The 25,584-nt window shown below is 46.1% G+C and overlaps 1 protein-coding gene across 1 annotated transcript in view; it reads left to right on the top strand.

Moving 5' to 3' along the window:
* TTC33 (tetratricopeptide repeat domain 33) overlaps positions 1 to 25,584 on the top strand; it is a 711,292-nt gene that overhangs the window by 47,746 nt on the left and 637,962 nt on the right. The window lies entirely within an intron of this gene.

Genomic DNA, 25,584 nt, shown 5'->3' with positions numbered 1-25,584 from the left:
TCTGGTTCACTTGTTGGCCAATTTACACTCCTCTTACACTCGATCCACGGATCAGCTGGAACCACTATCTCTAGTAATGTGTTCAAGTCTTCCCACAAACACTTTGCGAGCTTCACAAACCTGTCTGTCTTCTGATATCACTCTACTGGCTTGTCTCTCAATTTTGGATAATCATTTGTAAATGACAGAATTCCACCTCTGCTTCACAGGATATGAACAAAATTTCCCCCGGAATCTCTGTCATTGGTACAATTTTCACTGGATCTTCATCTTGCTGCACATTTGCAGTCAGCTCCACAGAATCCCTTTTTCTCTTATCTCTTTTCTTCACCCATCTGCCTTCCCATTTGTCTAATGCTCCCCAAGTCTGGACACTTTGAAGCAATTCCTTAAGGTGTGCCTTTATTCCAGCAGATCTCATGTGTTCAAAATCTTCAGCCTCGAAATCTAGTCTGTAACTCCTTTTTCAAATGTTTCGTTTTCTCTATTTCTATGCTTTACTCCTGTGCCAAGTCTTCTAATTTCTGATGCATATTGCTCACTTTCCTCGTAATCGCCACAAATATCTCAATTCTGCCTTTGTGTAGGAATCTAACCTATTCACCCCCATAGTTCCCTCAATGTGTTCACCCGCTTCCATGCTTAGCCTAGCATAATTCAAACACTCCTCTTCCTCCGGAGCACTCTGTTGGGTATTCAGCTTGTATAACCATTCAGTCAACTGCTGAGCTGTCAAATCTTGTAACAAAATGTTACTTGCTTGGACTGGTGGCACCTGCTGGGCAACTGCGTTCGGGGTCTGCGGTGTTAACGTATGACCCTACCATAGTACCTGGAAGTACTACAAATGGACTAAGGTTGAACAGTGATCTTGATCCGTCAAAAGTCTGTCCCACTGGAGAGACTATTCGAGCATCTTCATTATGACCTCCCCTTATTATACTCAGGGACATGGTTCCCTGTTCACCTACAGTAGTTTTCTTCTGTGCAAATAAGGGTACGGCTGGACCAACAGTAATAGGTAGCGATATAGCATTTGGGGTTGGTCTAGCACTTACACTCTGTGGGAGAGTAACTCCCATGTTCTGATTTATCATCGAAGTCATACCTGACTGTGTTTATTCTGGAATAAATCTTGGCTTTTCCTGCGGCTGCACTTGGGGCAGTAAAAGTGGAGTTGGTTCAGTCTGAGCCAACATTGGTCTCTGGGAAACCCTGTTCCGTAGGCACCATTAAGTTTGAAGTCGTTTCCATAATGGGCACCTCAGGATAAATTCTCTTAACCTGTGGCGGATGCACCTGGCTTTGTACCACAGAAGTAGTAGGCACATTAAGACCATTCTGCATTGCATTCTGTGTCAGGCTAGCATTAACCTGCGGACTCATTGTCCCATTAACCTGTGTCAGGGCTGTTGGATCAGCACTGGTACTTGGACCACTCTCATGTGATGTATATGGTGGTAGGCAATTTCTCAATAGCTGCGTAATAAACTCATCATCATCTGATTCTTCCTCCACTGGTGAAGACTTTCTAGCCTCCCTACATTCAGACGGACTTCTGTCTTTCTAGTAGCTTTCCTTCCTCCCTTCTCATTGTCCTGCGTAAATGCTGGAAACAACTTAATTCCAAGCAAAGTCTCCATCCTCCAACCTCTCTGATCAGTGTCCCACCTAGCCTCTGCCAAAGTCTTTTCTGCCTTTCTCATCCTCCTCTCGAATTTCTGTTGCTGTTGCTGTCTGGCTACTGGCTCCCAAATCGCTAATGCCTCAAACTGTGCTCGTCTTGGAAGGGGATTTGGTTCACATAGCACCATCCTTAAATGCTCTAAAACCCTCAAATTGAACGTCCCATTTGTAGGAAACGCTAAGTTCCCATCCTTCTCTGTCAATTTGCACCATTGCTTTAGCCAAAGACATGGTGCGAAACCCTTCTCTTCCATTACAATGTAAGCTGGTGTGCCTTCTGGGGATGTAGCCTCGCCTATACTCATTGTAATATACGTATCTCCTCTTAAGACACTCTTTAAAGCTTTTTGACCTTTTTTGTTATTCAAGATCAAATCAGGAAGTGACCTTTAATCCGAAGATTCCTTTCACTTACTTTCTTAACCAATTGCCTCTCACGGACGGCTGCCAATCCTTGCGCGACCCTTCTCACTAACCGACCTATCCTAGCATGGCTCCAATGACGTCACACTCACACGTACTGCGGCTGGTAAAGTCTTGCGGCTTGCCCTCCCCAACTCCGATTCACACAAACTAATGCAAAAATTGCAAACACTAATCAGAAAACAAAAAACAAATCTGCTGGTTTACTACAGGAAAGGTAACGCAATTGATTCAAAACCCTTACAGATTTTTCACTGACGGCTCTTCCCACACTTACAGCTACTCCTTCTTTCTCAGTCTCCCAGATTCGCAAGCAAAATTTGACCCGCAAAACTTACTCTCAACTGATCAGTGGGTCTGTCCTGGTGCACATAGGACTCGCCAAATCTCAATCGAAATTTTGTTTCACTCACTTTGACTCACACACTGACTTGTTGACCAAGCCCGATCAACCTACTAAACCAGACAGATTACAACATAAAACAAAGTGTCTCATACACTTTTCAATATACTCTGGAGTCTTAGACCATGAAGGGTCCGTACATCAACAACCACGTGGACAATGTTTTAGCAGAAAGTGCCACACACTTATGAAGTTAGACGACTTCCCTACTCTCACACAGCGAAGTATGCACACTCTTTCTACAACTTCATTTGGAGTACGCAAACTCCCTAAAGCCTCACAAACCTCACAATTCACCTGCGATTTGCATAAGTTGCGCAAGCGCAACCTGCTTCATTCACACTGTCACTAGAACGCTTAGAACATCCTCAAACAACGATTAGCAGGATCCAGGATTCTGGGAAAGTCATTTCTGGGTTTAAGGGAACATCATTTTCTCTCCAATTTGCATCTTTGAAGAATAAAATCTAACTCTCAATAATAATGAACCTTCACCCCTATTACTATCTCTGGACATCTATCATGGGCTCTTAATGAGACAAACCTTCACCTCTCTTTAACAACACTGTCAACACCTGTTACTCTGTACCTGACGTCTATGATAAGCTCTTAAGGAGACTAACCATTACCTCTCTTACCATCACTGTTAACACCTTTTACTCTGTACTGGACGTCTTTGATAAGCTCTTAAGGAGACGAACCATTACCTCTGCTACTATCTTTGTTAGCGCATCTGACCTTAATAAGTAAACTTTCAAGGGGACGCGAAAAGGTCAATGAACCTTTTGACTCGCAGTTAAGATGTTCCCCCCATAACTCCAGCACATGCAAATCAATGATCAATAACCAATACACAATATCAATAATCAACAACAATCAAGAACAATAATAATCAATGGAGTCAATAACTGTCACGCACCATGACCTTTCAGTCATGAATAACCACACCTTTTAGTAAAAGTTAGAATATTTATTTCCCTATATTAAGAATGCTAAGGTCATGTAGATTAATCTCAAAATCAAATGAAACACATACAGAAACAATACCGGCTGTCCAAAGCGGCAGAAGAAACGTAATTTAATCAAAGCTTGAACTACAACACATTCTAAGGTTACGGTGTAAATTAATAACAAAGTCAACTGCGTCAAAGTGATTACATACATTCAAATGCAGCAAAGAAATTCATCAAACATTATTTCCTATTAGTACAATTTCATAAGTGAGGATCCTAAACTTACATCAGATTAACATCAGCATGTTGGGCTTCTTGCAAAACAATTTAGTAACACCAATTTGGAAAACATCTAACTATGGCTCTATCAAAACAGTGCAGTTGGTATCTAGAAAGAAAAAGCAAATAGACATAATAGTCAACAGTCTAGTTCATAATACCTATCCTCAGTATGGATCAGCAAGCAGAGTCAGTCTTCGTCCTCAGGACATCAGTCGATCAGCAAGGCATCAGGATTCAGCATCAAAGTTCAGAAAACACAAAGGTGGTCATTACAACCCTGGCGGTGTTAAAGCGGCGGTAAGACCGCCAACAGGCTGGCGGAAACAAAAGTGGAATCACGACCGTGGCGGAAACCGCCAACAAAGACAGCCAGTTTAACACTCCGACCGCCACGGCTGTACAAACAAACCGCCAACAGATAGGCGGAAGGCAATGTACCGCCCACAGTATCACAACCTACCAATCCGCCCCCTTTTCCGGGGCGGAGTCACCGCGAACAAAAACACGGCGGAAACAGGACTTAGAAGGGAAAACGCTCACCTCTACTCACCCCACGAGGAACCAGGACACCATGGAACCGAAGACCACGGTGAGTACTGCACCTACGACACAGGGGAGGGGGGAGGGAAAAGAGAGTGACACACACACACACGCAACACCCCCACCTCCACCCTCACCCACGACAACACACACACACTAATACAGCATGATACATAACAGTTACACCCCCCAAACCACCCCCGGGAAGAATGCAAGGACAAAAGGAAATGAGTGTAACCATTGTAATAAATTAAAATCCAGTACGCAAAAAAATATATATACAGTATAAACAAAATATACACCAAGAATAGTAGTCCAGGTAGTGCTCCATTGAAGTCCGTGGAACACTGGGCCCACACGGTATGGGCGAGGCCCACACTCAATCCCCGACCATGACGGAGAGAACACTGCAGGGGCATCAGATAGCAATAAAACAGGCACCTCAGGGGGAAGGGAAAGGGGGGGGCACCTCAGCCGGTTGAGTGCACGACGCCAAATCCACGAGGGGGCCACATGCCCACTGTTCCATCCTGGGGAGTGCAAAGCCACAGTCTCTCAAGTCTCTACAGTGGGTGGTTTGCCCACTGTTCCATCCTGGGGAGTGCAAAGCCACAGTCTCTCAAGTGGATAACAGTCTCCACTGGTTCTGGAGGGGGCTTTGTGCCCAGAGTGCTTCATTCTGCCAAGGACAGAGGTAGTGGATGTGATACTCCACTGGTTCTGGAGGGGGCTTTGCGCCCAGAGTGCTTCATCCTGCCAAGGCCAGAGGTAGTGGATGTGATACTCCACTGGTTCTGGAGGGGGCTTTGTGCCCAGAGTGCTTCATCCTGGCAAGGACTGAGGTAGTGGATGTGATACTCCACTGGTTCTGTAGGGAGCTTTGTGCCCAGAGTGCTTCATCCTGCCAAGGACAGAGGTAGTGGATGTGATACTCCACTGGTTCTGGAGGGGGCTTTGTGCCCAGAGTGCTTCAACCTGCCAAGGACTGAGGAAGTGGATGTTTGTCTCCACTGGTTCTGGAGGGGGCTTTGTGCCCAGAGTGCTTCATCCTGCTTGTGACGGACTCAGTAGCGTCAGTGCCCTTGGCGATCATGGGCCAGCAGTGCTTGTTGCGGCGGTGTCATTGGCAGCGGTGCTTGTGGCGGCGGTGCCCTGTTCAGAGGTGCTTGTGGCGGCGGTGTCCTGTTCAGCAGTGCTTGTGGCGGCGGTGCCCTGTTCAGCGGTGCTTCTGGCGGAGGGGTCCTTTGCAGTGACTCAACTGCTGGCGGTCATGTCTGGCCCAGTAGGGCTGGTGCTGGCGGTCCTGTCCTAGGCAGCAGGGCTGGTGCTGGCGGTCCTGTCCTGGGCAGCAGGGCTGGTGCTGGCGGACCTGTCCTGGGCAGCAGGGCTGGTGCTGGCGGACCTGTCCTGGGCAGCAGGGCTGGTGCTGGCGGTGGCCTCCTTGGCAGCAGGGCAGGTGCTGGCGGTGGCCTCCTGGGCAGCGGGGCTGGTGCTGGCGGTGGCCTCCTGGGCAGCGGGGCTGGTGCTGGCCTCCTGGGCAGCAGGGCTGGTGCTGGCGGTGGCCTCCTGGGCAGCTGGGCTGGTGCTGGCCTCCTGGGCAGCTGGGCGGGTGGCGGTGGCCTCCTGGGCAGCGGGGATGATGGCGGTCTTCTCCGCCGTGCTGCTCTTCCCAGACTTGCTGACTTTCTTGTGGGCCTTCCCCACCTTGGAAGGTGTCGCAGCTGACTCCACACTCCCACCTGTACCCCTGGGAGCGGCTTTGGTGGCTGGAGTCTTCCCCCTGTCCCGCCGGGCACTGGCCAACTTTTGATGCTTGACAGGTGGGGGATTGTCTGTGCTGTGGCTCTGTGCCACACTGGCTGCCCTGGTGGCCGGTGCACTCCAGATTCCGGTGACTACAGGCACCACTGGTCCCGGAGATGTTGTGGCTGAGGTGCTAGGTTGGGACCTGGAGAGTCAGGCCCTAGGAGACCGACGGGGCGGGTGAGGTGAGGGAAAGAGGTCCAGGTTGGAAAGGAAACGTTTCTTGGGAACACTGGGACGGGTAGCTGTAGGGGGTTTGGGAGTGGAGGAAGAGGTTGTGGTTGTAGGAGGTGTTTGTTTTGTGACTTTGGGTGAAGGTGCATGCGCTGGAGGCTGTCGTGAGGTGGATGGCTGTTGGGTGGGTGTGTGCCTGCGTTTGTGTATCTTGGGAGGGGGCATCACAGACACACTGGGAGAGGACACAGGGGACGTGTGAATGGTAGTGGGGGTAGTGACTGCACGTGAGCGGGGTGTGGTGGTGTGTGTGGTGGTGATGGAAGTAGTGGCTGTAGATGTAGTGCATGCAGGTGTGAGTGGAGACAAGACTGGTGGGGAGGAGGGAGACGAGGAAGAGGTGGACACAGTGGAGGCAGTGGATGTTGGTGTGTCTGCATGTGTGTGATGCTTGCGTGAGTGCCTGTGGGATGTGTGGTGCTTATGTTTGCCTGAGCTTCCCTTGTGTGTTGAGGTGTGTGCTTGCTGGTCTGAAGGTGTGCTTGGGATAGGCTGAGTTAGAGGGGATTGGGTCTGGGTGGAGGAAGTTGGAGGGGGGAGGCTAGAGACAGGGACAGTGGCTGCCATCAGTGCTGAGGCCAGTCTGAAAAGCTCGCTGAAGGGCCGCCTGACCAGAATGAATGCCCTCCAGGAATGCATTTGTTTGTTGCAACTGCCTTTCTACACCCTGGATGGCATTCAAAATGGTAGACTGCCCAACCGTGAGGGACCTGAGGAGGTCAATGGCCTCCTCACTGAGGGCAGCAGGGGTGACTGGGGCAGGGCCTGAGGTGCCTGGGGTGAAGGTGATGCCCACCCTCCTGGGTGAGCGGGCACAGGGCAAAGGCTGAGGGGCTGCTGGGAGGGCGGTGCTCGTAGGGGGGGTGGCGGCTGTACCTGTAGATGCAGGGGGCACAGATGTTGCTGCCACCACAAGGGAGCTCCCATCAGAGGACGAGTCTGTGTCACTGGTGTCAGTTCCTGTCCCTGCCATGGAGCTCCCCTCACCCTCTGTCCCACTGGTGAACTCCGAGTCCGTAGTCTCGCCCTCCAGGGCCATGTGGGATGCAGCTCCCTCCTGCTCCGGTGCCACTGCTCCTCCGCCTGATGATGCTAATGCACACAAGAACAGGGAGACCACAAAAAGAGGGGGGGGGGTGACAGAAGAAAGACATGTTGAGTGCATGCATTACAGCTACCGTTGGCGGACACGACAGACACAGAAGCCCCCTGCACTATGCTGCGCACTTGGGCTCCAATGTTCAATCCCTGGGACATAGCCTACTAGGCTAGGGCCGACATCTGCACACATGGATGACACAGGAGCCTGACTAGGTGAACTTGGCACTGTACACAGGTGGGGTGGGGTGCCACAGGGTCTGCCAGAACAAGGGGACCTAACTAGCAAACTCGCCCTGGCCTAGGGAAACCCACAGCCCACCTCACCCACCCAGACACCTCCACTGCGCGCAAAATCAGCAGAATGAGAGTGTACTCACCCCCTTGTGGCTGCTGTGATGCCCTCAAGCGCCCATCCAAATCCGGGTACGCCACCGCCAGGATCCTGAACATCAGGGTGGTCATGGTGCTACGGGCACCCCTCCCACGTTGGGAGGCCATCCCCAGCTGGGCCTCCGCCGTCTTATTGCTCCAGCGGCGAATGTCCTCCCATCTCTTACGGCAGTGGGTGCTCCGTCTGTGGTGGACCCCCAGGGTCCGGACTTCCTTGGCGATGGCACGCCAAATATCCTTTTTCTGGTGGGCGCTGACCTACATGAATTGTACATGGGGAAAAGAAAAGTTATTACCAACTGCAACGTCACAGTCATTGGCCCCCATCCCTACCCTTGCCATTTGGCACATGCACTCACCGTCGTTTCATGCACGCCTCAATCTCCCCCCGCCCCCATCTTTCATCCACCCCACTCCACACAGGCATTGCCCATACAGCATTCTCCCAGTGTACTTACCTGTTTGTCTGGAGGACCGTAGAGTAGCGTGTACTGGGGGAGGACCCCATCCACGAGTTTCTCCAACTCCTCCGATGTGAAGGCAGGGGCCCTTTCCCCAGACGCACGAGCCATTGTCTCTTTCAGACCGAGGTCACAGCAGCACTTGCAGTGTAGGTCCTTTCCTGTCGAAGATCAGGTATCGAGTGATTAAACAGATAGAAAATGGCGGTCATGTCCGCGGCGGTGCGTACCGTCACCGCCGGCGTACATCGTCATTGGCTCCTGGGACCCATAGGGTCCAATGTTAACCAATGCAGAATTGCGCCGCGGTCTTCGACCGCCTACCGCGACATTGTACAACGCCAGCGCAGTTACATCACATCCCATTGTCCCACTTTACAGGTCAGGCAGCCGCCATTTCAGGGTCCCACATGGCTTGATTTTTAACTGCGTCACACATACCTAGGCCTTTCCTCAACACTCATACAGGCCAAATTTCGGATTATGATTCGTGTTCTGTGGGTACATACCTCTGAGTTGGTTGACTCAGTGCTCGCTGTTGTCCTTCATAGGCACCGTCCGCTGGGACATGTGAGGAGATGGCGGCATCCTCCGGTGTACAGACCGCTGGTGGACCTGTCGACAATGGAGGAAAGACATGTGATCATCACCTACAGGCTTGATTGTGCTACAATCCTGGAACTGTGTGCCCAGTTGGAGCCAGACCTGATGTCAGCTATCCGCCATCCCACAGGAATCCCCCCTCAAGTGCAGGTGCTGTCAGTACTCAATTTCCTTGCAAGTGGGTCATTTCAAACAACAGTGGCCATTGCATCAGGGATGTCCCAGCCTATGTTTTCCAACATGTTGTCCAGAGTGTTGTCTGCCCTGCTGAAACACATGCGGAGCTACATCGTTTTCCCTCAGGTGGAGGATTTGCCTACAGTGAAAGGTGACTTCTATGCCCTGGGACATATCCCCAACATCATAGGTGCCATTGATGGGACACATGTGGCTTTGGTACCCCCCGCAGGAGTGAACAGGTGTACAGAAACCGGAATAGTTATCATTCCATGAATGTGCAGATGGTGTGTTTGGCAGACCAGTACATCTCCCATGTGAATGCCAAATTCCCTGGCTCAGTGCATGACGCTTACATCCTGCGGAATAGCCGCATCCCTTATGTGATGAGTCAACTCCAGAGGCCCTGTGTGTGGCTACTAGGTAAGCACCTGGAAGCAAGCCAGTGGGAATGGTTGTCTGGGTCTGGGGATATCCCTACAGGTTATTGTGTGTCTAACAGTTGTCCCTCGCCATTTGCAGGTGACTCTGGTTACCCCAACCTGTCATGGCTACTGACCCTAGTGAGGAATCCCAGGACAAGGGCAGAGGAACGCTACAGTGAGGCCCATGGCCGAACTCGGCGGATAATAGAGCGGACCTTCGGCCTCCTGAAGGCCAGGTTCAGGTGCCTCCATATGACAGGTTGATCCCTATTCTACTCACCAAAGAAGGTGTGCCAGATCATCGTGGCCTGCTGTATGCTTCACAACTTAGCTTTGCGACAACAGGTGCCTTTTCTGCAGGAGGATGGTCCAGATGGCGGTGGTGTTGAAGCTGTGGAGCCTGTGGACAGTGAAGACGAGGAAGCAGAAGAAGAAGACATCGACAACAGGACCTCTGTGATCCTGCAACACTTCCAGTGAGATACAGATAAGAATACAAACCTGCCTACTACATGTACTTTAAAACTACTACTGTCTGTCGTTTTCACCCAGTGTATAGTCACTGAGTTGTCACTTTCCCTTGCGATTTCACAGATGTGGGTCCCACTGTGTGACATCTGTGTTCCCTCATGGACTAGAGCTGTGTGACATTGGTATGTTGACATTACATTTGAAAGAGCATTTTAACACTGTAATTGCTAATACACTATTTTGAAATCACAGACTGACTCCAGATTGTTTCAAGTGTGTTTATTTAAGTGCTCAATATTGGAGGGGGTTGTAAAATGGTGAGGGGTGATGGTGGAGGAATGTCCATGGCAGAGTCCAGTCTATTTGTCGCACAGGTGCATTGCACAAATGAGCATAGGAAGTGGAGCTGGGGCAGTTTGAGGATGGACAGGGTGACAAATTGGGACAAAAGGATGACAATCAGGGTGGTCTCATTTCTTGGCGGGGGTCTTGGCATCGTTCTCTGTCGCTGTCCTGGATCTCAGGGACCATTTGCGGGGTGGTTCTCCCTCTGCAGGGGGTGGGGTGCTGGTGTGGTGGTCCTGTGGCGGGGTGTCCTGTCCACTAGCGCCGGCGGAGGTGGTGGGCAGTTCATCGTCCAGGCTAGTGTCAGGGGACCCCTTGTTGTGCCACAGTGTCCCTCCTGGTGTTGAGTACCTCCTTCAGCACTCCTACGATGGTGCCCAGGGTGGAATTGATGGATCTGAGTTCCTCCCTGAAGCCCAAATACTGTTCCTCCTGCAGGCGCTGGGTCTCCTGAAACTTGGCCAGTACCGTTGCCATCGTCTCCTGGGAGTGGTGGTAGGCTCCCATGATGTTGGAGAGGGCCTCGTGGAGAGTGGGTACCCTTGGCCTGTCCTCCCCCTGTCGCACAGCAGCCCTCCCAGTTCCCCTGTTTCCCTGGGCCTCTGTTCCCTGAACGGTGTGCCCACTACCCCCAGGTCCCTGTTTTTGTTGGGGTGGTGGGTTAGCCTGGGTTCCCTGTAGTGGTGGACACACTGCTGCTTGACGTGTCCTGGGGACAGAGGTATGGGCCCCCTGGGTGGGTGCTGTGCTGGTGTTTCCACAGGGGGGAAGCTCTGTGGTGGCCTGTGACTGTGTGAGGGGAACCGACTGTCCTGAAGTCCCCGATGGGCCGGGCTGGTCATCTAGATCCAGTTGGACAGAGCTGCTGTCATCACTGTGGGCCTCTTCTGTTGGTGTTGTGGACATGTGTGGACCCTCCTGTCCGGTGACGTTGGGTAGGGGGTCCTGCAGGGTTATAAAAGGATGTTTATTACATCTGTGTGTGCTATTGTGTGCAATAGGTGGGTGACCGTGTACCCCAGTGCTTGCATTCCTGTGTGACACCTTGTGTGATGGTGGTTTAGGGGGGTGTATGGGTATGTGCAGTGGCCATGCATTGGTGATGGGTGTCCATGCTTTGTTGTTGCATGCAGGGCTTGGTGTTGGGATGTGTGGTTTGTGATATTGGGACATTTGTGAGGAGTTGGAGTGATGGGGGTGAGGGCGAGGGTGGGGGTATGCGATAGCATGCAGGAAGGTGGGGGATGTAATAGTTAAGATTTGACTTACCAGAGTCCATTCCTCCATCTACTCCTGCGAGGCCCTCAGGGTGCAGAATCGCCAAGACTTGCTCCTCCCATGTTGTTAGTTGTGGGGGAGGAGGTGGGGGTCCGCCGCCAGTCCGCTGAACCGCAAGGTGGTGTCTTGAGACAACGGAACGCACCTTCCCCCGTAGGTCGTTCCACCTCTTCCTGATGTCAACCCTATTTCTTGGGTGCTGTCCCACTGCGTTGACCCTGTCCACTATTCTTCGCCATAGCTCCATCTTCCTAGCTATGGAGGTGTGCTGCACCTGTGCTCCGAATAGCTCTGGCTCTACCCGGACGATTTCCTCCACCATGACCCTGAGCTCCTCCTCAGAGAACCTGGGGTGTCTTTGCCGTGCCATGGGGTAGTGTGGGTGATGTGTGGGGTGGTGTGTGTTGTGATGTGTGGGGTGATATTTAGTGGTGTGTTGTGTGAGGTGCGTGGAAGTTCTGTGGGTGATGGTATTGTGTGCCTGTGGATGCTTGGTAGTTGTTTGTGGTTTCTCTCTCTGGCCTTCTCTCGGTGATTCTGGTTGTAGGGGTTTGTGGGTGATGTGGGTGTGTGTTTTATATTGTAATGGGTGTGTGGGAGTGGTGTGTGTATGTGTATCAGGTGTGTGTATTTCGAATTGTCCAATGTGGCTGTGTTTTGTAAACGTGTGTGTATTTTGAGCGCGGCGGTGTGTACCGCCAATGGAATACTGCGGTGGAAAGACCGCCGCGTGGATTCGTGTGTCGTGATAGTGTGTGCGTATTTCTGTTGGCGTGACGGTGGAGGTTTTGTTTTCGCCAGTTTATCACTGACCTTTGGTGTGGCAGACTTGTGTGGGTGTCTGAATTTTGGCGGATTCCGAGCTGTGGGTCATAATAGCTGTGGCGGATTTCCGTGGCCGCGGCGGTGTGTTGGCAGTGTTCTGCACGGCGGTAAGCGGCTTTTACCGCCAATGTTGTAATGACCACCAAAGTCTTTAAGCATTAAAGTTAAGCACGTCTCTTGGCAGGACGCAAAATAGGAAAGAATGAGCTATGGCAAATGTAGAATGCTGGCCTAAATGCTGCTTTCTTCTCAGTGAAGTTCTGTTAAATTAAAACTACTAAAGCTATATTTCAAATCCCTATTAGTCAGTTAATCGCATGTTCACACTTTATCCAATAAAACTAAAACTTCAAATCTATGAATTCTACCATTACTCCGTTCACATGTCGTTGATTGGTTGTCCTGCAATGTCCTCATTGTCCGACTTGTCAGGTAACAATATTGTTGCAGCTTCCACTCCAGTCTGTATCTCCATTGTTCTCCTCCTGAAAAAGTCAGTCTCACACACATTACACACACAATGTTACATTAGCAGGAACAGCATCTTCTAGCAGTGGTTCTCATGAGAACCTTTAGTTATGAGCACATTTAAACAATGCAAAATTGAAAATCACAGTTTAACTCTCTAGGACAGCCATTTATTAAACGTTAAGGAATACAGCTTTGACATGAGGCCTGGCAAGTAGGCCAAGACCTTCGCTAAGTTAAGGCCTACAATTAATAAAGCTAGAACATAACACATAACTTTTAATATATGTTACTGCATTAGTAAAACATATATTCAGCATCTCACAATATTAATCTACTAATAAGTACAATTTGTGAACATTGGCGGCCACTCTTCGTAATCACATTTTCAAATTTGTGCATTATTGTTCTACATTATTATATTTTCTACACAAACCCATTATTCAAAATACATGAACACTCAATATTAATGTGTATTAATACACCTGTGCTAGCAGTTGAAACTTCAAGAAGGGTTGGTATTCGTACCAAATTGGGATTGAAAAATGAAATGAGCCTTTTAGATTGTGTCTGACCATTTAAACTTCAGAAGAGGACTGTCCTGTAAGATACGGATGCCATCCATCTTGAAGTGATGGCAATCACCCAATGATAGTTTCTCTTTGTTGTGCATAAGAAAAATGGAGACCATGGTGGGTGTGTGAATGGGGGAGTCTTTTCTTGTCAGAAGTTTTGAGGGTTGGGACTAGATTGGATGGGAAGAGCCCTAAATTGGATACAGCAGCCATAGAGGGTTTTAAGTACTCAAGGGTTGAATGTTATCGATCCTAATTTTGGGAGGAACTGAGCAATGCGACCACCTGTGGGAAAGAGTGTGGAAGAATAGGAGCAGGTTATTTTCCTTAATTTAAGTAGGGGGAGGCTTGGTAGCATGAGTCTGTGGTCGAATTATCGCTAGGGACGGCTTCCTCGTGGGTGAAAGGTAGGCATAGAAGGGCAGAAGGAGAGGCCAGAGCATCTACGAAAGGGATAACAACTGGGTCAGGGACCACTGTGGTGACTGGATAAGCATCCCTAGTGTTTGGCAGCCAGAGAGAAAATACAAGGCTTTGGGCAGACTCTCCACATGTTTGACTGAGCCTTGTCAGGGAAGTTAAACATTGAAATCTATTTGAAGAGCTACTTGATGAACTTGTCCCCAAAGAGGAGACCACGTCGTATAGTTCAGTGATTTCAAGATCTATATGGTCAGGATGATGGTTAGGAGCTTATCTGTAGATATGGAAGTATGTATTTCTCCCAGGAAGTACAGAGTGCATTGTTCCCAACTGTAAAAGGCTTTTCAAATCATCACTAGGGTATGCAGCAGCTCATTTGAGAGCATCCAGCAGGTAGATGAGGGATTTCGAAGGATTCAGACTGCGACCTTGCAGTGTCTAAATGCATGGTCAACAACTTAACGATTGTCTCAACAGTAGCTCTGCATGGAGGATAACCGGCATGGATCAATTTCGATAGTGGAGCATATTTTACCTGCTATCGGGGAGAGGGACATTCCAAATGGAACGTGACCCTAACAGACTACACTAGCTTGGGAAAAACACAGCGATGAGCAAAGTAAGCCACTTTGGAGGAACAGAGCCAGTGGCGGAACTTGCGATGCCTCAGCTCAGAGGGATCGAACTTGGGTTGCCCCAGTACATTTAGCAAGGGTGATTTAAATGAAACGGGCATTAGGTGTTGCTTAGTATTTGGAACCTCAAGTGTTGGGGGGGGGGGGGCGAGTCTGGCACGTGAACAGTCTGGTTGTCGTCGTTGCTGGATAGCGAAACACAAGAGGAGGAATCAACCTCATCATTACTCCAGTTTGGGCCTTGTTGGGGTCTTAAGTATCAGCGATGCAGCGCTGTGACGTCTTCAAGAGCGATAACCCTGAAAAATACCCCTGATTAGCCTGAGGAAGACCTTGTGTAGGGGCTTGTGTTTAAAACATGCTTTCTAAAGTTTCTAGGAGAGTTTCTGAGACAACAGCAGGAAAGACACCAGAAAGCAAGTGTGCCAGATAGAGGCTAATTTATCAAGGGCTTTGTCAAGGAAAATACTGGCTTCGAGCACTAGTGTTGTTAGTTGCCTGATGTAATTAGTGTAGCAAAACAGATGTAACGATCTGCGTTCCATACATGGAAGTGCCCCATAATACTCCAGTTAAGAAAGGTCCACAATCTGCCTGATCCTCCAGTAAGCACACTTTGCAGAGTTCCATAATTCCTCTGATTGCTGACTGCACATTGTCCTGGTTGGCAAAAAAATTTACTTTTCCATAATCTCTCCAGTTTTTCCATATTGCAGTGTTACAGTGTTGTCTATTCTGCACGCTTCTCTTATTTTCATACCATGATTTCCAAAATGCCCCAGTGTATACACATTTCCACATCATAAATTTCTGTATAATATCAATTTCAGTATTTCATAATCCCCACATAGTATAAATTGAAGTACACTATAATTCTGCAGTTTGTGTTGTTGTTGTCGTTGTTCAGAAACCCCTGCACACTTCTATCACACATGGTTTGGACCTGCCCTGTGGTAACACGGTACTGGACCACTGTGGTGACAGAATTGCCAGCTGTACTGAGATGGAAAGTGGAACTTTCACCACAGATGCTGCTTTTGGGCATTTTTTGAGAGCGTGTTGAGGCTCGAGGGCCGACCGAGTGCTTATGGGGACAGCTACCGAACCCCCCACACTGTCTCAGTTGTATCGCGGAGTGGACTGGTGCTCCCAGCAGGAAAAGCTGGAGTCTGAGGCCAGGGGATACCTGTTACATGGATATGGTAGGACTCTAGGCCCTGGCACTTGTAACCACTGTCCTGCCTAGGAGCCAGAGAGATGGGTGACATCACAGGCTGCCCCTGTCCATACGTTTGCCAGGTTTGTGCTGCAGTGATGCAGTGATTCAGGTAGTTTAAAGGTGATATGGCAGACCTGTGCTGGTGTCCATTGTTCTCCATTGAAAGAAATGGGAATCAGAGCAGGGAGGCACAAACTTTATATTTTATCTACCTGGGTGGTGCACAGTGTTATGGCTCTGCACACCACCAGGCCCCGAGCATTGGCTCTCATTATTAGTTTGGATCACGTTAGAGCCCAGAGGGTCCTTGTGGCATTGCAGCTCTGCTTTAGGATCGCATGCTGACTAGCCGAATCATAAGAAATATCTCTCTTTTTTCCCTATGGCCATCCCCACCCTACAGATTCACTTTTAAAATGTGTTGATTCGTTTTGCACTTTAAGGACTTAGCCATTGCAGACCAATAAGAACATCAACTGCTTGATTTTGTAACTTTATTTGTCCCAATGGGTTTTTGAGTTTTTATAATCCGAATTACATGATTTTTCTTTTTTTACCTTGCAAACCTGCCTCATATACCAACCAAAAGTCTTTTGAATATCACTAAGGAGTAGGTTTACAACGTATATAGCTGTATGTTGGTCCATCCGAGTAAACTAGGAGTCATCTCGAGCCTCAGAACTTTTCTTTTCAATGCAAACAACATAAATGCTCTTCTCTTGAGTAGAAACGCTATTGGGTTTGTTGATTTGATTTCTGACCATTAGTTAGCGGGATCACTAATTCACCTCACCCTTTATCATTGTCTATATTCAGGTCTGCTTTATTCTAAATTCGTAGTTGCGGGTTTGTGCATAAACTAGAATCCAAATGTTTCCATTTAGCCTTGCCACCTTTCTCGGAGGAAATGTTTTGGAGTTATGGAAGGGCCAGGAGGTGCTACTTCATAAATAGTTTGTGCAAACTCCTCTGTATTCCTTTTGTTATACAATTCTGCCTCCACTTGCTTTGAAAAAACATTTAAGAACAGTTTAGACTGCATGAACATTCTTTTGCCATGTTTACATTTTGCTTTTGTTAATTTCAACTTTGTATTTATGAGGGAAAAGAAGATTTTGGCAATTTTCCTGATTTGTATTTTTTGTGGCTGTTATGGCATGAAATCCTTGGGCAGGCAGGTAAAATACTGGTCAGGTGGCATCCCTATTTCCAATGTACATCTAGGAAGGCTGGAATCATGCCAGATTTTCGATGTATCCGCGTATATTTTATACTGTGATTTGGAATGTAGATTAACGACATAGTCGCAGTGCTTAATTTGTGCTTGTTGCTTTCGGTGCTCACAACACTTATTTCTGAGGGCGGGCTCTTAATTTTGTGCCTCAAGCATTTATTGCGAGCAAAAGACACATTTGGCAAAATCGAGGAAGAGAAAACGAAAAAGCGTCACAAAGGGAGAAAGCAGAAAGCTGCAAGAGTGAGCTGAAGGGGCCGGAGTGGCTGTAAATGGATTAAAGGTGCCCGAGATGGCGTCAGGATTACGCTGCCTCAGTATTCCGTGCTCCCACATTTAATTGCAGCAGCCGCGTATTTAAGAGGAGGGCTTTGGGCACCGGCACGTTTTTATTTACCAATTAAGCACTCCATAGTCCGTGGTTTTCCTACAAAGGGAGTGAAAATACCCCCAACAGTTTGAACAGAGCCCGAAAGATAATATGGAAAGAGCGAGAGCGGAGCGACAAAACAAGTTCCTCTATGGTTTATTTCTTTGCTTCTGCTTTCTTTGTCTCCACATTTCTCTCCCCCCCCCCCCCACCTGCCTACATTTCTGCCTCTATTCAATAGTTATAATCGTTCCTTATTAATTTCCTTCTTTTCGCTGCTTATTTCTGTCTTTTTATTTAACTTAAAAGTTCTCTTAATTTCCCCCTCTCACTTTTTTCTTTTCTTTCGAGTTTTCATTCTACCTACACTCTCTTGGCCAGTGTGTTTTCTTTGGAATCTTCAGACTCTCCTTTCCGTTTGTATTGTATTCTATGAAATACAGCGTGTAATTGTTACGCAATTTGTAAAATTAGATTTGTATCTACCCTGCTCCCTTCCCCACACCCTCCCCCCCCCCCCCCCCCCCACCCGCCACAGTCAGGCCACCGCAGGCAAAGTATTTAAAATCAACACGTTGTGGCGAATTTGACTTCTATTAGTAGATGTTTTCTATGATTAGTTATGAGAAGTTGATGGGTGTAAGGCGAGGTTATTCGTCGGTATACTCTGGATACTAAACCATAAAAATAATTTCCATTTTAAACTTTAATATTTTAATCACTCGACAAATGTTGGTTTTTACCTTGAATTAGCGGCTGTATTTTTATATTTAATATAATTCTTCAATTCCTACTGATTATTCACGTGTATTTACTCCCCTCTCGTGGTGTTTTTGTGTTTTGCAGCACTGCCTTCCTCCATAACTTTCAGTAGATAGAAACGTGCGTTATAGTTCCATGATAAAAAATAAATCATGCATTTGCAATACAATGGGTCTCGCATTTGCTTGAGTTAGAGTTGTTGACGTCGTAAATTCATAACTGGACTTTTCTTGTTAATTAATTGGTCAACTCCTGCCTCATAAATTGATATTTTTCTGCCCGATAATTCCATTGGCCCTGCAAATAACTAAAGCACTCCCATTTACCTTTTTACCCTATCGCAAAAAGCCGGATACGGACATTTTGCGTCCAATAGAAAAGGAGTCTGGTCAACTGGTCGCAGTACTCGTGGGTATTTCATAGCTTTCAGAAACATGAGCGTGCTAATCTCACCTGGTTTTTAACACCACTTTGGGCGGTTGCCATGAATCTGGTGGGATACCCGCCATGGATTAACAAGGGGCAGAATAATAACACAGAAAACAAGCAACAACACCGAAAATGTGTGGGTCAGGCAACAACATGGGCAGAGGGTGGGGGCAAGCTGCAACATTCCAGCGGGAGGAGGGCAGGCAAGCAACAACATGGAGGGGAACAAAAGCAAACGGGTAAGAGGGAGAGCGACATGGAGGCCGAGGAGAGAAGCACATCAAGGAGATGACCTGGAAACATATGCCATCCTATGGAGTGCTTCAACAAAAAAAAGAACATACCGCAAAGTGTCAATGACTTTATTCCAAAAAATAAAGCTTTGTGTATGAATATGAAGAGAAATGCTGTGTACTTAAAGGGGCCCAAAACAAAAAATGCAATTTTTAATAACAGGAGAGTGAAGACCGTTACTGTCATTGCACGAATTGGTTAGTATGTGTGATTAAAAGAGCAATTAATGTTTTTCTTTGGCAGCAAAAGGGAGTAGTTTTTTGTTGAGAGTAGAAAATATAGTAAAATAAACAAAGAATCAGAATATGTTTGTTTCTAAATGTAGTGGAAGAAGCTTAATAGGCATGTGTTTTTAGGTGAATATAATTATGCTTTTGATGATTTACCTTTTGGGCCAAAGTTGGACACCCATGAGATTAAAAATGAAGTGATTACCATAATAGGATGTATTTTTTTTATAGCTTGTTGTTTTAAGGGTATAAAGCAGTTGTTTTAAACACAGATACAAGTATCAAAAACATATGTAGGAGTATTCTTATAGGCATTCTCAATGACATGGAAGAAAAAACGTAAACGTCCTTCCTTATCAATATTTTAGTAAGAAAACTGTAGTGCTGCATTGTTGTGTGTTGTTACGGGCGGAGCTACCCACTTTGGAGCCCATGTTCAAGCCCCTGCGCCGGCTCAAAGCCCTGTGATTCTGGGTGAGTCACTTAAACTGCCTGTGTCTCAAATATCAGTTTGACCTCTTGCATAACATTTAAATGTAAGCATCTACCCTTTGTAAATAAATGAGACTAATGGAAAAAAAAAAATCAAGCGTAAAAAACACGAACATTAAGGCAATTTTCATTGTATGTACAAATTTAAGTGAAGGAGACAATAAAAGGTTAGATTTTTACAAGCGACACCAAAGGTTCGTACAAGCACTTAAAGGAAAGTATGTTGAAAAAAATAATTGAAGTAATTCGTCGCTTTAGGGTGACCAGACGTCCCGGATTTCCCCGGTCAGTCCCGGTTTTTAGAGGACTGTCCCGGTGTCCCAACGCTTCTCCTAATTTAAAAAAAATGTCCCGGTTTTTGGGACAAAGGTCCTATTATTAAATAAATGTCCCGGTTTTTGGGACAAAAGTCAGATCATCTAGGGAAGCATAAGTTAGAGAGGCCTACAAAATATGAAATAATTACATTATTTTATCTGTTACTGTCAGGCGATACAGTCTCCCGTCTGCTCCGAGCGAGTGGGGAGCAGAGAGAGGTTGGTGGGGGCGGGTTGGGGGTGCAGGGTGGGAGGTCAAACCACAGCTAATTTTATAAATGTAGTCTTGTGTGTGTGTGTGTGTGTGTGTGTGTGTGTGTGTGCGCACATAGGCACACACACACACACACACACACACACACACACGCGCGTATAGGCACACATTCACAAAGCTACACAAAAAAGGGACAGGCCAGATATAAAAGTGAGTAATGTATTTAGTCCTTTTTTTATGTCTGACCTGTTCCGGTTTTTGCTCCTCAGAATCTGGTCACTCTAGTAAAGGGGCAACATCCTTAATGAACCATAATCCCGAGTATAGTGCCTTTTTGAGCTGAAGAGCGTGTGTTATCTCAGTTCAGAGAATGCATGAGACACCAAAGTTATCTTAATGGCGAAACTGCTATCTTTTACCTGCTCACTCAATATTCTGTCTAATGTTTCGGTCTTCGATCAGTGTGTATAGGTTTTGGCATACAGGGATGACATCATCTTCCCTTTACAAGTTAAACTGCTGGCGCCACAAGGACAATATTTCAATATTAATGTAATAGCTGTGGGGCAGAGTCGTGGTGGCTTTAGGAAAATAGATAGCAGACGATCTCATACAAGGCAATGAGACTGTTCTGTAACAACCGAAAGAAAACCGTCTGCCTTCCCTTTTACCTCGATAATCAACACAAAAGAACCCCATTACCCTGAAATAAAAAGAACCAATAGCAGTTAGAGGTTCAGTGTTGTAAATGGTATCTCTTAGAAACGAAGCTCTGCCTGACAGAGCTGACACCACTTTATTTAATTTTTTTTTTTTTCTACGGTTTGATCCTATCAGCATGTCGTGATGCGATTATCTGGTTGTAGAAGGAAAACAATGCTTGAGAGACAACAACAGCCTACTTAAACACACCCAATAGGAGGCCCAAATGTCAACCCAACCCTCGTGTAAAGCAACCTTTCAGAGGAAGTTAAAAACGGTTAAAAGGTCCCCCTACCAAAAAATAAAAACACTTAAACATAGTAGTGTGGTCTTTTTTTTTGCTTTCCCCCACCTACTGCGCTCGCACGGCTTTCTCAACCTGGAAATAAAAAGTAAAACCTTTGTTGAAATAAGCGAGCGGAGTGCCATGGCTGCCATGAGCATGAGTGCGAAGAAGAGGCACAAAAATAAAAATAAGTTCCCTCGCAGTCAAAAGTATCGGCAAAAGTGCAATTATCCATGTTGCACAGGTGTATTATAGGGATACTTCAATTACTTTTATCACACGTTACTGACCATTAATTTGGTGGGCACCTTTTCATAAACACTATGTATTTCACATACTTTTTAATACTTACTTTACACATCTCTCACAAGAAAACGATTTGTTGGGACTAATATTTGAAACTTTAGTTAGCAAATAATTAATTAGGGTCCATACTAAGTGTGAATTATGATCACAACTGGTAAGGGCACATTTCCTAGAATTTTGGATTTTGATTCTAACGGTTTCCACATCTGAGCATGTATAATGAGAGATCTATCAAAGTGGTTGATGGTAGATAATGAGTTACCAACAACATATGTTAATTTACATTAAATGAAAATGTTATTATAGGTAGTCCTGAAGAAGTCAATGGGCACTCCCAAGACGAAACATGTGTTGACTGGATGGGCGAAGGTGTGATTTCTCTGATATAAATTTGAATTCTATGGAAAATATGTGATGAAGTGGGAACAAGCTCAAGAAGAATGAAACAAGAATTTGCTCACGAAATTGACTGGAGGAGGACTCTTTTCATTCAATTGAATTTATTCTGCATCACCTTCTACATAGGCTGAGAGAAGTAATTTATAGCGTGTGCTGCAAAAATTGTATATTATCCATGTAACAGGGTCGGTGCCCAAGGCGGTAACAAAATCTCTCCAAGGCGGGACAAACCGAAAGCATTTACCAATGATAACACAGGATTTTTGAAAGGCAAACTCACAAATGAGTGAAAGTGATGGGCATGAGGTGGGCGTGGTTTAAAGCCCAGGTGGATAACAACATGTCAGAAAAGCAGCGCTTGCGCTTCTATGCTCGACCTAACAAACCCAGAAAGTTAATCCCAATCCATGTTGTCTCCTACTGGGTTCCTTGCATCGAGAGTCCCTAATCCACTTCACGCTGAAAATTAGGTCCTATTTCCTAGTTCCTCCTACATCGAGTGACAAGGATCAGAAAAATGATGTGGGGTAAAATTTCTGCTATGGAATAACTTTAAAAGTTGCCTCAAGTAGCAAATATTATCTATGTTTCATTTATGGATAGCACTCCCAACTTCCATAGTATGTAAGTTAAGTGTTAAAGTGGAGAACACATTGAATTGCCAGGTGTTTATGGTATTATTCTCGGTGAGATTTTTGTTTTCGTATACTTCTAGGTGTACAAACACCCTCTGGTTCCTGTGGTAGCCAGGTTAATGTCTCATTCATAACATAGTGACTGATCTGCCACTGATCTGTTGCATAAGGTCAGTTGTTAGTATTAAACGGGCAAGTCTGTTGGAAAGGTTTTCCACTATTTCATTTGTGTTTTTAACTTGTGTGTTGTTGCCAAAGGAAGTGCTGTGGCACAATTTCTTTTCTGACAGCCTGTCAGTTGACTTTATGCTCTCCCCACTTCCTCGTTTTGTGTTTCCGGTTGTGTGATAAGCTTTTCTAATGCCCCATGTTGGTGTTAGTGTCCGTGTTTCAAACATTAATAGTAACTGTTAAATCTATAACATTCATGATTAATCTGTTCAGTTCATGGGTATAGTGTAGACGAAGGTCTCTGTATTGAGAAATGTATAAAGGTGATATTTACAAGGACGAGTCATATTAATTACAAATCTCTTAACAGTCGTCCTAGGGCCCCATGTTCTTTAATCACAGCTCTCTGTTGTGCCTCTGCATGAACACCAGCTTGTTCCTCGAACATCCAATGCGTTATGATCAATAGGAATGAAAATGCAGCGTGATCAGAAGTTTGGTGATTGTTTATGGCTCATAGGCCCATGAAGTGTTCCTCCAGTCATTGCCCTGTGCAGTGGGAGATTCAGGGTTTATTGACATTGCGCATAACTGTCAACAGTGCAACAAGTATATTGGAAAAAATTATTTTCAGTGTGACTTTCCTACACATCTACACAGACACTTTTCCTTATTCCGTGGTCGTCTTGGTTCCTAGCTTCCTTCCCTCTGCAGGCTTCGACTGGGCCTTGCCCCGCAGTAATGTTTCTGCATAAGTCCCACTGTAGCGGAAATGACCGTGCCCGGAGGTGTGCACATTGTGGTGGTGTGTGTCCCCTGAATGCAGCTGAGTCAACAGTTGTACAGGTGAGAGAGTTCAAAGTGATGGCCACCCTTAAACAAAACTCTGCCTTATAATTGTTCCCTCATAGAGTTACATTGCTAAAAGAAATAGTTAATATCAAAGTATCCGTTAAACAGATGAGCCTTCCATAAATTCTCTGAAGATATGAGTCATGACTTGGCATAATAATATACATATGAAAGTAAACACCAACACCCCATAATTTGCTACAACCAAACCTCCAAAACACCCCCAAAAGGACACAAGTGATGTCTAAATTAAATAAATTCTACTTTAAGAACCACCTATAAGCCTTATGGTAATAGCTCCCAGTGACTTCCTGCTGAATTTTTTCCCACAACAAAATAAAATAAACAGAAACATCTATGGGACCGGCATTTTGCTCCTCTGATATGTTGCCAACATCTTTATGACCAGTAAGGCTTAACATGGACCAGACCTCGAAGATTCATAAAAATGTTACTAGACCTGCAGGTTGAGGAACTTGAATAGCCTGCTCGACCTAGCTGTAATATACTTTACCCATAAATGCGTCTCAAATTGTGTGATTGTAGGAAAATATTTTATTTTACAGTCACCTTTTTCTTCATTCTCACATATGAGTGCACCTTCAAATATGTGAATTCAACATTTCTGCTTTACAAAAAAACTCTTTAGTTTGATTCAATAGACTAAATGCTTGCTCAATGTATAATAAGAACCTAGCCCACATGTAGGGTACACATGATCCATAACTTCTCTTAGTTTACTAATAGCATTGCCATCAGGGCAGGAGTGTCTCTCAGTTTGTTTAAACACTCATTTTAAAAAACTATGTTACTAAAGCATGGTATGGTAGTACACTGTCCTTTACAAACAGTAATTTCCCAGGAAATGTCCAAAAACCTTCCCACTAACTTGCAGCTTTACTGATATACTTATCATTTGCACATCACCAGATAAAGTGTTCTGATTTATTTTTATCCTAGTAAAATGATTTTTTTCCATCACACAGAAGTACAAAAAATGGGTTTTCACAACTACTGACATATACTTTGAAACGTTTGTACAATTGACTTCGTTATTTACATGTTGTATGTTAGGAAAAACTGACACCCTCCAGCCTTTTACTTCACACTTTTTACAGCGGATCAGACAGTTTAACTAACAAAATCCTGGAACTCCACAGTCAGAAGGAAAAAAGACTAACTGACTTTGACCTCTGTCTCTGAACACAGAGCAAACGTGACAAGAACAAGATTTGAAGGTGTCTTTATTGCTCTTTCACTTTCTGACTAAAGAGAACACCTATTGTTTGTCAACTTGCCATAAGGGGTGAGTAGGCACTATAAATAGCTCAACCAGATGAAGTATGACTCGCCATAGCAAGTGGGTGAGTACATTTTTTGAGGCCTGTGGACCTGGAACGAATGTGGGAATTCACTCAAGCAACTAGTAAATATTATGCAAAATTCTCTTTAAGGCAGAAAAAACACCACCTAATCTTGTCACGACTCACGTGCTGCTTGCGCCTGCAATTTGCAGATCTAGTGGCGTGGGTCTTCAGTGTTCGGCTTTGGCCCAAAAAGGGGCGACTCTTTCTGGTAGCCACGGTGCTGTAGGCAATGGAGACGCCAAGAACAGACCGTGCCCTTCAGAAAATAGCGCCAGAGGGAAAAAAAACCTTTAAAAAGGGGAAAAAACCTCCAAACAGAAAGATTCCTGAAAACAAGGACAATAGAACAGGAATCAAAAAGAAAAAAATTCAGGTAACACAGAAATGATGAAATCCAGAACCGAAAGGCAAGGAAATCAGGAGCGAAGACACTATCCGAACAGAAAGTGTTGCAGCGCAAAGACAAGAAGAAAACACATCCCTTAAATACCAAAAAACAGGAAGTGACCCACAGGAAGTAAAAGGACACCATCTTAGACAGGGAAAACTACATAGAACAGAATAGAGTAGGAGCCATAGAGAATAGGGAACAAGGAATGCTGGGAAGAAAAAGGTAACCTGGGAAGGGGGAAAAGACATAAAGGAAGGTGCAACAAAAAGACCCAAGAAAGAAGAAAAGAAAAAGAAGGAGCAAGAACAGGTAAGAGGGGTCAGGAGTCCCCAAAAATGCGGTGAGGAAAAGCAGAGCGAGGCCCCATGCCAATTCTGGGGCCTCGTAATGTGCAGGAAAGGCTGGGGGCGCGC

This window comes from Pleurodeles waltl, chromosome 1_1, assembly GCF_031143425.1.
Source record: "Pleurodeles waltl isolate 20211129_DDA chromosome 1_1, aPleWal1.hap1.20221129, whole genome shotgun sequence".
NCBI classification, from domain to species: domain Eukaryota; kingdom Metazoa; phylum Chordata; class Amphibia; order Caudata; family Salamandridae; genus Pleurodeles; species Pleurodeles waltl.
Note: the sequence above shows the minus strand (reverse complement) of the source record. Positions and strands in the feature narration are given on the sequence as shown.